This window comes from Mauremys mutica, unplaced genomic scaffold (assembly GCF_020497125.1).
Source record: "Mauremys mutica isolate MM-2020 ecotype Southern unplaced genomic scaffold, ASM2049712v1 Super-Scaffold_100125, whole genome shotgun sequence".
NCBI classification, from domain to species: Eukaryota; Metazoa; Chordata; order Testudines; family Geoemydidae; genus Mauremys; species Mauremys mutica.
In genome coordinates this window covers 585,761-597,874 of record NW_025423274.1, presented here as the reverse complement: position 1 = coordinate 597,874, position 12,114 = coordinate 585,761, and the positions used below count along the sequence as shown (strand labels likewise).

Below are 12,114 nucleotides of genomic sequence, written 5' to 3'. Positions count from 1 at the left end.
CTGCAGTTCCCAGGGCAGTAACCCTGCACACCTGCTTCAATGAGGGGGGGCAGGGAGCAGCTGGGACCCACACATGTGCACACCCTAGAGTGACCAGACAGCAAGTGTGAAAAATCGGGACGGGGGTGAGGGGTAATAGGAGCCTATATAAGAAAAAGACCCAAAAATTGAGACTGTCCCTGATCACCACCCACACATGTGAAACGGAGCTCATTTCTAGTTCAGCCCCATCTTTTTAAAAAAGAACTTTAGGTAGGGTTAAAATACATCTGTATTTTCCTGGACATGTCAGGCTTTTCGGTTCTTAATCACCTCCTGGGAAAATATGGACGTATGGTAACCCTATTGGTACAAAAAATACATGCTGTCGCACATCCCTTAAATCAGAACTATTTATAGGGAACCCGTTGTTAAGATTTTGGCAGCTCATCACTGTTTATAACCTGGTTACCCCACTGGGAGCTCCAGGGTCCCCCTGTCACATGTGGTACCTGGGACCTCTGGGATCCACCCACAACAGCTGGGAGCTCTGGGGGCATCCCGCTGCTCACAGTAGCTGGGAGCTGTGGGGTCCATCTGTGGTGGCATGGGCCTGTGGGAGCCCCTTCCGACACTGGTGGCTGATAGCTGTGGGGCCCCCACCGGCCGACAGCTCCAGTCTTGCTGCCCCAGGGCTGAGGTGGAAAATGTCACTGAGATCTCTGACAGTTACAGATTCTGTGACCCCCTTTATATAATCTGAGCCTTAATAGTTGTTGACTGTCTCTCTCAATCTAGAGGTCTGTTCTAGGGCACATGGGACAGGGAAGACAGAAGCTCACCCCCCAGCACAGGTTTGGGCAAAAATGGCTCTTGGGCTATTTGCTGAGCATGCAGAGGACTTGTCCAGGCTGGTGGAGCAGCTCAGCCAGATGAGGAGCTGGAAGAAGGAGACCTGAGCAGCCTGGAGATCCCACTTTTTCTCCACAGCCACTGCCTGTCAGCAGGATTCCTCCTTCTCCTCAGTGAGACCAAATCTAAGCACCTAGACAGCCGGTCTGTCCACTGCACCCCAATCCCCCATGCCAGACCCTCCCTGCCAAAGTCCTGTACCTGGCTCCAGAGAATTGTCTCACATCTCACTGGGAACTCGACTTCTTGTGCCCAGAGAGTCTCGGCCCCCCTCAGTAGAGGACCTGAGAAACACAGTGTCTGCCTTTTCCAAATAAGTGCTTGGAAAGCTTTTGTTTTTGTGACCCCGTGGCCTAATGGATAAGGCGTCTGACTTCAGATCAGGCAATTGAGGGTTCAAGTCCCTTCATGGTTGTGCTTGTGCTATTTTACCTTTGTGCTGAAAGTCCTGCTCCCTTCAGGGCTGGAACCTCTTCTTGGCTGCTCAGGCCAATGCTCTGGCTTCAGCTAGAGCCCTGGGAAGGAGTTGGGGGTTGCGTGTCACAAAGGCTGGGGCATGAGCCCCAGGTGCTTCCAGTCTAGCCTTTGCCATTCCTGAGTTGCCAAAGAAAATGGGTGGCTGCCCGGGTTAGCGTGTGGAGCAGTTTGCCTCTTCCAAGTGTGCGCCTGTCCCTGTGCTGGAGGGGGTTGCTACATAGCGCCTTGGGAGCCTGGGTGTTTCTCTGCTTCTCGCCAGCTGGGGAAAAGCCTCTTGGGGTAAAATCTCCTGCCCCACTGCCAAAGTGAGCACCTGGAGTGGGAACAGTAAGAGGCCCCACCAGGGGGGCTGGCCCTGCTTTCCTACCGTCTTCTGATGTTGGCCACAGACCATCAGCAGCCGCCCCCGCATGCTGGTCTGTGGGTGGTTTTCAGTGGGTGTTTGGCATGGCAGGGAGCAGGGAGCAGCCTGGCTGGGTGTCTCTGTGGGTGTCTGCTGGCCATGCATAGGCATGGTTCTCCCCTCCTCTTGCCCTACCCTTGGTTGTTCTGTGGCTTTTAAGCTTCCCTTGGAGCTGTCAGCACTAGCCGCCTCTTTCCTAGGTGCCCAGAGGAGGAGAGGTGCTGGGCTCCAGCCTGGGACTCTGCCTCCCTCCTGCCTTTCCCTGACTATGAAACCTGGCCCTGACACTCCTTTCTTCAAGCGCCATGTGGGCAAGAGGAAAAGTGTGGTAGAAAGCACAAGGGCCAAACTTGTGGGCATCAGAAATCCCAAACCATAGTCACTTCTAGACCCCATTCCAACCAAAGACCTGGCTCCAGTGGGTATGAGTCACTCAGCACAAGGTAAACAACTCATTCTTAGACAGCTGGAGATAGGAAAGCACTTGGATCTCCAGGGATTTACCACAAGGTCCCACCGAGATTTGAACTCAGATTTCAGCATGCCAACCATTACACCATGGGACCAGCTTGTGCTAGTTTCTCTGAACATTGGTGACCCTATCATAGAATACCAGGCTTGGAAGGGACCTCAGGAGGTATCTAGTCCAACCCTCTGCTCAAAGCAGGGCCAATCCACAGACAGATTTTTATCCTAGATCCCTAAATGGCCCTCTCAAGGACTGAGCTCACACACCTGGGTTTAGCAGGCCAATACTCAAACCACTGAGCTCTCCCTCCCTCACAGGCCCAGCTTGTGTAAGGGGACTGTTGGCCCTTTACTAAAACTGAGTGGGGTTTTTTTGGTTGGCTAGTTCCCAGTCCCAATAGAGGGGGAAGGGTCAATGGGAAATCAGGACCCTGAGACTGACAGGCCCCTGGGGCGATGGTCACCAACTGGTAGGGAACAAGTGAGAATTTGTTAATGAGTAAAATTCCTGGTGAAAATTGGCAAAGCTGTGGAGAGTTTGAAAAGTTCCAGTGAATTTACACATGAAGATACAAACAGAGAGAAAGAGAACATCACAGACTGCACAGGCCCACACAGACATAAACAAAAACCAAACCCACACAGCACACAGAGCCATATACACACAAGGGAAAGCCACACAAAACATAGAAAGAACAAATCCACACCAAAAAATACAGCAAAAGCCCACAACAAGAAAGCACAAAAACCCCATACCAAAAGAATACTTAGCAAAAAACAATCTGCATGCAAAAGTCACAGACACACACACACACAAAACTATATGGCATCCACACAGGACCCACATGCACATCAACACGACAGACAACAAAAACCCAACATACAGAAAGCCAGGCAGGGTTTGAGTCTCACAGCGAAGAGGGTGAGCACACAGGTGGTTTGGGGAGCAAAGACTGAGGGGGAGTCGGGGGCAGTGCTCTGGGCTCTGCCTGACCCCTCCTGACACAGGCGGCTGGTGGAGAGCAGAGCCTGGGAGATCTGTGGAATCTGCCCTGCTCTCTGTAAAGCAAGGGGAGCTTGGTGTCTTCTGAGCTGCAGTTGTATTTTCTGCAGGGCAAAATGATTGGCAGAAGCCATTTGCTTAAAGGAAACTAGTGCTGTAGGTGAGGTTTGAACTCACAACCTCAGCATGACTCCACTCAGCACTGCTCTGTAAGTACTGGGCACTAACCCATTGCACCCTTGGACCCTGTTTTCAGGAGCTTGTCTCCATGTTTCATGGATGGATTAGCGGAGTGGGGGGGTTGCATTAGCTAAAACAAATCCACATTAAAGGCTGCAGGATGGCAGCAGCAGAGGTGGGGAGCCTCCTTCCATGTGATAGAGCTGGTTCCCCCTTCCGTTGCTCAGGGGAAGGTTGGTGCTTTGAGCCCACCCGGTGCTGGAATGTCCCATGGGTGAGATTAACGGGACACTTGGGAAGGGAAGGGAAGTCTTTTCTATCCCTGCCTAGCTCCATTGGTCTCCTGTGGCCCTTTCGGCTCTCTGCTCCCCTGTTGGGGAGATGTAGAGACAAGCCCCCATCTGGGTGAGTCACTGAGAGGCTGTGTCCCATGGCGTGTGTGGGGGAGAGGGGGAGGGGTGGGATGGGGCTCAAGGGGAGAAGGTTGTGTGTGACAGTGTGCGTGGGGGAGGGGGAGGGTGTGTTCCTTAGGATAGAAATGATGGAAAACACAGGGGCAGTGACAGTGAAGCCCCGTGTCTGAGTGTTATGACCCTGTGTGGTGCTGCCGTTCACCTTCCCCTCCTATGGGCTCAGCTTTCATTGAATCCAGCATTTTTTCACCTGTCCTCACCACAGAGGTGTCCCACATGCCTCAGCTACCGAGTGTCCCTCTTAGAGACGCCGAGGACTGGAACTGATTTCAGCTGCTGGACAGCTCTGCTAGGTCTTTATTCATTTGCACAGGAAAATGCTGAGTGTTTAAATTCATTTCAAGCCCCCCGTCCCCCATTCAGCGAACTCCTGAACATACTGGAGATGGGTCTGGAAATCGATTTTCATTCAAAAAAGTTTTTAAAGGGAATCACTTGGATTGGAACTAGGAACCCATTACCCTGCAGCGAAACATTCACCCACTGAGCTATACTTGCAACAGAGAGTGTCCTGTATAGCCCACAGCAGGACCAGTTTTTAACCTGGGGGTTAGTAAACTTTATCTCTATACAAACACCACAGTTTACAAACTCCCCACCCCCACTCTGTGTCACCAGCTCCCCAGCTCCCTGCCCGTCAGTCTCTCCAGCGTTGCTCCAATCCCTTAAAGCAGGGTCTCAACCTCAATTTACCTTAGGGCCAGTGCCAGTCCTCCAGTCCTCCTAGTGGGCCAATAATGTCACTCATACTGCCCAGAACCCGCCCCCCAAAACTCTGCCCCTCACCTGCCTAAGGCTCTGGGAGGGAGTTTGGGTGGGGGGAGGAGGTCTAGGGTGCAGGCCCTGGGCTGGGGCTGGGGATTGGGGTGCAGGAGGCGTGCAGGCTCTGGGGGGAGTTTGGGTGCAGAAGGGGGGAGAGGCTGGTCTCTGGTAGGGAGTTTGGGTGGGGGGAGGAGGTCTAGGGTGCAGGCCCTGGGCTGGGGCTGGGGATTGGGGTGCAGGAGGGGTGCAGGCTGTGGGGGGAGTTTGGGTGCAGAAGGGGTGAGAGGCTGGTCTCTGGGAGGGAGTTTGGGTGGGGGAGGGGTTCTGGGGTGCAGGCTCTGGGATGGAGTTTGCAGCGCTGTAACATGGGCGAGGTGAGTGAGGCACTTGCCTTGCGCGCGCAAAGTGGAGGGGCGCAGCTCTACCCCGATCAGCGGTGCTTCGGCGGCAGCTCTACCGCTGCCACTTCTTCAGCTGCAATTCGTCAGTGGGTCCTTCTCTCCAAGAGGGACTCAGGGACCCGCTGCTGAATTGCCGCCGAAGGATGAATGAAGCAGCGGCGGCAATTGGGCAGCAGGTCCTTCCCTCCAACAGGGACTCAAGGACCTGCCGCCAAAGAGCCTGGAGCCGGCCCTTGCCTCGGGCACAAAAATTCCTTGTTATGGCTCTGGGAGTTTGGGTGCTGGGTGCAGGCTCTGGGCTGGGGCAGGGGGTGGGGGAACAGGAGGAGGGGTGGGGGTGCAGGCTCTGGGAGGGAGATTAGGGTGGGTGGGAGGCTGTGTGTGGAGGGAGAGGGTGCAGGCTGTGGGAGGAAGTTGGGGGCAGGTGTCTGTGGAGAGGGGTGCAGGCTCTGGGAGGGAGTTTGCAGGGAGGAGGGTGTATGTGGGGAGGGGATGGTGGTGCAGGCTCTGGGCTGGGGCAGGGGGTAGGGGGAACAGGAGGAGGGGTGGGGGTGCAGGCTCTGGGAGGGAGATTGGGGCAGACGGGAGGGGGTGTGTGGAGGGAGAGGGCACAGGCTGTGGGAGGGAGTTGGGGGCAGGTTTGTGTGGAGGGGGGTGCAGGCTCTGGGAGGGAGTCAGGGGTGCGGCGCTTACCTGGCGTTCCAAGGTGGGGTGGGCTGGGGGGCCTCCGTGTGCTGCTGCCCCCAGGCATCACCCCTGCAGTGTCCCATTGGGTGCAGGGGCTCAGGGCAGGGGCAGCGCATGGAGGCCCAGCCCCACCCTGCCCTGCCATGGGGAGGGGCCGGCAGCCACTGGAGCGAGCAGACAGGTGCTGCTCAGCTCTGCTGCACTGACGGGGTCCCTGGCAGGGAGCGCCTGGGGGCGGCAGGTGGGGCCAAGGGAGTGACCTGGTCCCAAAACTGCTGGAGCCCCACGGGCGAGACCTGGGAACCAGGACTGCCAGCCAGACAAACACCTTTAAGAGGAGGCGTCCCTCTGCCTGTCAAAAACTGATCTTCCTCCTTCAGTTCAGTGACAGCCTGAATTGTTCCTTATCCCGGCAGAGCCGGAGGATTGAAAGCAGCAACATCAAACCCCTGTGTAGCTCGCAGGAATGGACACAAACACTCCCTGGTATCTGAGGAGATGTTCAGCTTTGCCCTTGGTCAACTACAAGGCTAAAGGGAAAGGAGGTGGTGCCAGGTATAAAGAGTGAAACACGACACATCATAGTTATGCCCATGGCGGCTGCAAAACCTTTTGATGTACTTCTTCTTATCAGCAGTGTATTGTTTTCTCTGGAGTCTAGGCCTTGACCAAGAAATTTGTACCTTGATAAAATAATCGACTGCGCCTGGTGAAGGCAATGGACTTGACACCCACTGGGGTGTCCCTACACAGGTACAAGTACTAACAACAGTGGCTGCCTTTTAGCCATAGATTTTAACCAGGGCAATAAATACAAACCCCTGTTAAATCATTTCTCAGCCCGAGTCCTTCACCCACATTCCCTAGAGCATTGGGCCGCCATGTGGATGTTTCATTTCCGACCTCACTTTCGCACAAAGACAAAATTTCCTTTGCACAGATCCATGAACAGCAAAATCTTCCTGTGTCTCTGGTCTGAGCCAGGGCATTTGATTCCAGTGAACCTTTCTCTCCTGCAATGGCGACGGTCAGACAGAGGGGACGTAGCACCTGCATCCCTGCCAGGGAGATATTGGCTCGGCTCTTTCTTTCTGCTGCTGTTGTTAGTCCATGAAACATCAAGGGTGAAATGCAAGACTGAATTCACACACCAGCCCTCAGTGCCCCAGAGAAATCCTGCCCCCTGCTATTGGAACGATGTGCTGGAGATTTGACTAGGAAAGGGACTGTCTGAATTGTCAGAGTGGGGAATGAACAACAATCTACAGCAATGTCGTTCACACAAACACCCTCTAATCATGCTCCAGCTGGAAGGGAAATGGGCAGGAATTCTCGCTGTTCAGCCAAGGACACACTTACACTAATGCACATCCACGAGTGTGCTGGGGAAGCTGGTCTGAACAAACAATTTGAAGTGACAATTCAGTGAGAACAGAATCATCATGCAGTGCAATGAGTGTAGGTTAAGTAGTTGTGGCCGAGTGGTTAAGGCACTGGACTAGAAATTCATTGGGGTCTCCCTGCGCAGGTTCAAATCCTGCCAACTATGCAAGCAGTGTGCTGTTATTATTATTATTGAAGTCTTAGTACCTGAGCATCCACAGTGCAAACTGGAGCCAGATCTAGTTTCACTCTGTCTACGTTTAAAACGCTGCTGTGGCACTGCTATAGCACTTTGGAGTAAACAGTGACTAGAGGGGTTTTCTCATCCCTGTAATAGCTACATTGACAGAACAATTCTTCCTTTCCTTTAGCACTATCTAACCCGGGCCTAGGTCACCTTAACTCTATGGGTTTGGGGGTGTGGGTTTTTCACACCCTGAGAGACGTCGCTCTGCCAGTGAAGTGCCCAGCGTACACCAACCCTTAGATCCCTCTGGGTATTTCAATGCAGGCAGTGAACTATGAGAGGAAAACATCAGCTCACAAACACACAGACTGAATTCCCCACATTTAATCTCACTGCACGTTCCAGAAAGTCGTGAAATTCAATTCATTCTTGCTAGGACAGAGAAAAAAATAAGTGACACTAAGTTTTTGGCTTGGTTAAATAAAATTAAGTGTTTAATCAATATAGTAAAAATCTGTCCTGATTCCTCTAACTAACACCACAGCATGAAATAGGAACAGAGACAAATCTTGTCAGTGACGACTAATTTCACAAATGATCTTCCCATTATTAATTTCCATGCTGCCCCCACTGGAGGTCTGGGCATCTCCAGTGTCATTGCTCTGCATTCACCTTCCCTTAGAATTGTTCTTGGACATTCGCCTTCCTCTGCAACGTGGGGCTCGGGTCACTTGCTGGAGGATTCCCTGCACCTTGAGGTCTTTAAGCCACAATTTGAGGACTTCAATAACTCAGACATAGGTCAGGGGTTTGTTACAGGAGTGGGTGGGTGAGATTCTGTGGCCTGCATTGTGCAGGAGGTCAGACAAGATGATCATAATGGTCCCTTCTGACCTTAAGTCTATGAATCTATGAATCTATTCCCAAATTTGGAAAATTGTGCAGTTCAGAATGTGAATAGTGACCTCGTCTCCTTCCTGCACCTGCTCAACATTGCTCCACAGCAGCTTCTCCACCTGCAGAGTCACCCCAGTACGGCAGTGGAGCCCCCAGTGTTCAGCAGGGGCCCCTGGCAAGGACCGTGGGTGCAGCTAACAGCCCAGTGTGCCTGGCCGTGAGGCAGCTGTAAAAAAGCAACCCCCCCCAAAGTAAAGAGACTGAATTCCCCAACTTTAACATCATGACCCCCTGTAGAAAGCCACACGTGTCAGTTGTATTTTCACAGGGAGATGCAAAAATCAAGTGACACCAATTTTTAAGTTGAGTAAATAAAGTTGAGGAGATAGTTATTAACCTCACAAAAATACACTAAAGATCCATCAACATAACACCTGAAGGAGAAATATGAACAGAGACAAACCTTGTCAGCAAAGGCTCATTTCCCAAACGATCCTCAAAATGTTACTAATTCCCACCCCTCCTCCACAGGAACTCTGTGCAGTGTAACTGTTCTGCAGGCAGCTTCCCATTCAATGCTGTTGTGGGACATTCCCAAACCTGGAAATGTACCAACGACAGAATTTGAAGAGCAAACCTGGCTCCCCGCACCAGGCGGGATTTGAGTGTTTTGTCCCTGTCACTTAGTCTGTGTCAATAGTACAGATGCCCTGGGCAGGACTCCAGGCTCTGCTTGAGGGATCCTGGCACAGGGGCTGGCAGAGGGCAGGGGAAAGGATTGTAGATTCTCACCTGTGCTCTGGAGAGGAGGTAATAAGTGAAGGGGACATTTCTGACTCCTCCCCTCCTCAGTGTCCCCAGGGCTGCAATTCTACATTCCACAGGGCCAAATGAGGGGGTGATGCCATGTGGTTAATGAAAACCAGTGCTCTAGGTGAGGTTTGAACTCACAACCTCAGCATAGCTCCTCTCAGCACTGCCCTATAAGTACTGTGAACTAACCAATTGCACCACTGGAGCACTTATTAATTGCAATGCTCTGAGATGCCTAGGTTGATAAAGGCAAGGAGTCACCCCAAAACATTCTTAGTGGAGTTGAGAATGGTTAGTGACAAGTGCTGTACTTGGTGGGGTGGATTCTTCTTAAGGGTTTCAGGCACCATTTGACCCTTTTGTTCTTCCCTGTGTATTGTCATCAGCCCCCAAATCCTTCAGGAGTCCATAGCAAAGAGACCCCCCACACTGTCCTGGAGTCCCTGGGACGTGCTTCCCACCCCCTGCCCAATGGAGCACCAGGGATTAAAGTGGCAGCATCTAGTGTCAGTGGGGTTCAGTGGCTCAGGCTTGTGAGAATGTCCTACAGGACTGTGTCAAAAGTCTTAGTAACACCGAGATAGATCCCATCTACTGTTTACCCACCTCCACTAGGCCCGGAACCCTGCCGAAGAAGGAAAGAGGATTGGTTTGGAATCATTTGTTCTTGACAAGTCCATGCTCACTAGTCCTAAGAACCAAAGTGTCCTGTAGGTGCTGCTGACAAACTGAGTGTTTAAGAATGTATTCCAGTATCTCCCCAGCTGTGGAAGTGAGGCTAGCTAGTCTGTAAGTCCCAGGGGTCTCTTTGTTCCCCTTTTAAAGATAGGTCCTGTCTTGTTCATGGATGGGAAGATGTTCTTTTTCAGGGATCTCAGATAAGAACTGGGGCACAACACCTGGTTTGTTAAGGCCACAAAAACAGAGGCAGGAACCGCTTCTCTCCTGCTGGCAAAGAACCCCAGGTACCTAACAGACAGGGACTCACATCCCTGAATGAGGTTTAAAAAACGCAATGGTTAAAAAGTTTGGCCCTGACCATTTCTTGTTTCCATAGACTAGATATTTTAGCAAACTTTAGAATTCCTTGGTGCTAAACACTGTGAAACTCCCCTTTCTCCTTCACAGAGGGCTTTAACTCCCCTTATCTCACTCAGGCTCACGACTGCCCAGAGTTCGAGAATTGTCCCTGTTTCCATTGGACAGATGGGGAGGAGTCTGAGGTACAGAGAAGGGAAGTGACCTACCCAAGGGCCTACACAGCAAGGCGGTGGCAGAGCCAGAGAGAGAAGCCACCAGTCCTGACTCCTGTTCTAACAAACAGCAAACCCCGCCAGAGGCAGGGACAGAGCCCAGGAATCGAGATGGTGGGGAAATTTCATTGAAACCATTTCTGTCAGAAAATCCCCTTCAGACTAAACCAGTTTGTTTCTCAAAATCAAAACAAGTGGGATGAAAGTTCTTTGCAAAAATATTTTGTTGCAAAACAAAAGCATCTCCTGTTTGTCACAGTGTGTTAAATTGTCTCGTCGCACACAAAGAGGAGACACTTAGATCACAAACATGAGATAAGATGCTTCAGTCTGAGCTAAGTAATTGCTGCTCTTAACAATTTCAAAACAAAAAAAATACAAATCAAATAGACTATTTCAGCTATTCTATTATGTCATAATCTGATCGGAGTAAACGTGATAGAACACCTCATATTATGCACTACTCCTAGTGACACTCTCCAATGGATCCCCATCCTCCACCCACCGTGACGTAGGTAGGAGCGGATCATTATTATCCCTACTTGAAAGAGGGAGAAGCTAAGGCTGAGAAAGGAGAATTGACTTGTCTTAGGTCACACAGCCAGCCAGTGGCAGAGTTGGGAATAGGACCCAAGAGCCCTGATTTTCAAACTAACCATCGGATCTTGAATTTCAGACATTGAATGACCTGAATAAAGTGCTCTCAGGTGAGCTCCAGACCAACAACAGTGCACAGTAATTATTCAGCAAGTATTTGAGGAGCACTGCAATCTTAGAGGGAATCATGAACTGCTCAGAGACAATTAATACAGAGAAGCAGCAAAATTAATCAAACATAGAACTGGTTCTGACTTATTTACTTGGTCTTAAAAGAGAACAACAAGGACCTGAGTCTCTTCCCTGTCAACAACCCCCTGCTCAGCCAATCAGGGTAGAGACTGAGGACGGGAGGCTGAGGGTTCTCACCAGAGAGCCCAAAGAATGACCCAGGTCACCGGTGGGGATCACTGCCCGAGCACTATTTCAGCCCCACATTTTTGGGTGGACCTCCCACAGTGGGAGCTGCAGAGCACTCCCCCTCAACACAAACACACACACACACGCTCCTGGTGCTGGGAGGGGAACAGGTGAAAGGACAAAAGAAGCAAGAGAAGAAGAGAAAGGAGGGAGAGATGGATTGAGGAAAAGGTGAAACAAAATGGACAAACCCTAATGTCCCCAGTGATTCTAAGGGACAAAATCCCAGGTGTGGAATAAAATTATGCTTCCTTGCCTAGAATTCAACTGTTTTCCATGCCTAGATTTCAACTGTCACCAGATGGATCAAACTGAACAGGTTTCAGACCTCGAGGAGGCTCTTACCTTCTAAACAGGGATGTCTGTTTTCTAGTAAAATCACTAAAAGGGAAGGAGAAAACTCGAAAGAGGTTCCTCCTGGCGCTCATGTACATGAACCCGAATACTCTCTCAGTCCTCAAAGAGAGACCGGGAGAAGGAGACTTGCTGAAGCAAAGCCACAGGGGTCTCTGAGGTGTCCCTGGCCCCTCACCCCTGTCCTGCCTGGCTGATGTCAACATCTCTCTGTGAGGTCACCACCTCCCCACCACCTTTGACCAATAGTCTGAGGTCCTGCAAAAAGCCTTTGTGATGTCACTGCCACACCCCTCCCTTGCTGGGCCAATGTCCTGCCCCAGGCCAGGCACTTTGGAGGTTTGAGCTACTCCCTCAAGAACAAATGGATATAAATTGGCAGTTGGGAAATTAGGCTTGAAATTAGACGAAGGTTTCTAACCATCAGGGGAGTGAAATTCTGGAACAGCCTACCGAGGGAAACAG

General features: G+C 51.3%; 1 non-coding gene across 1 annotated transcript; it reads left to right on the top strand.

The window, feature by feature from the left end:
- Positions 1-7,212: 7,212 nt before the first annotated feature.
- TRNAS-AGA lies at positions 7,213-7,294 on the top strand. The gene has a single exon. It is a non-coding gene; the product is annotated as a tRNA-Ser (tRNA).
- The last annotated feature ends 4,820 nt before the right edge of the window (positions 7,295-12,114 follow it).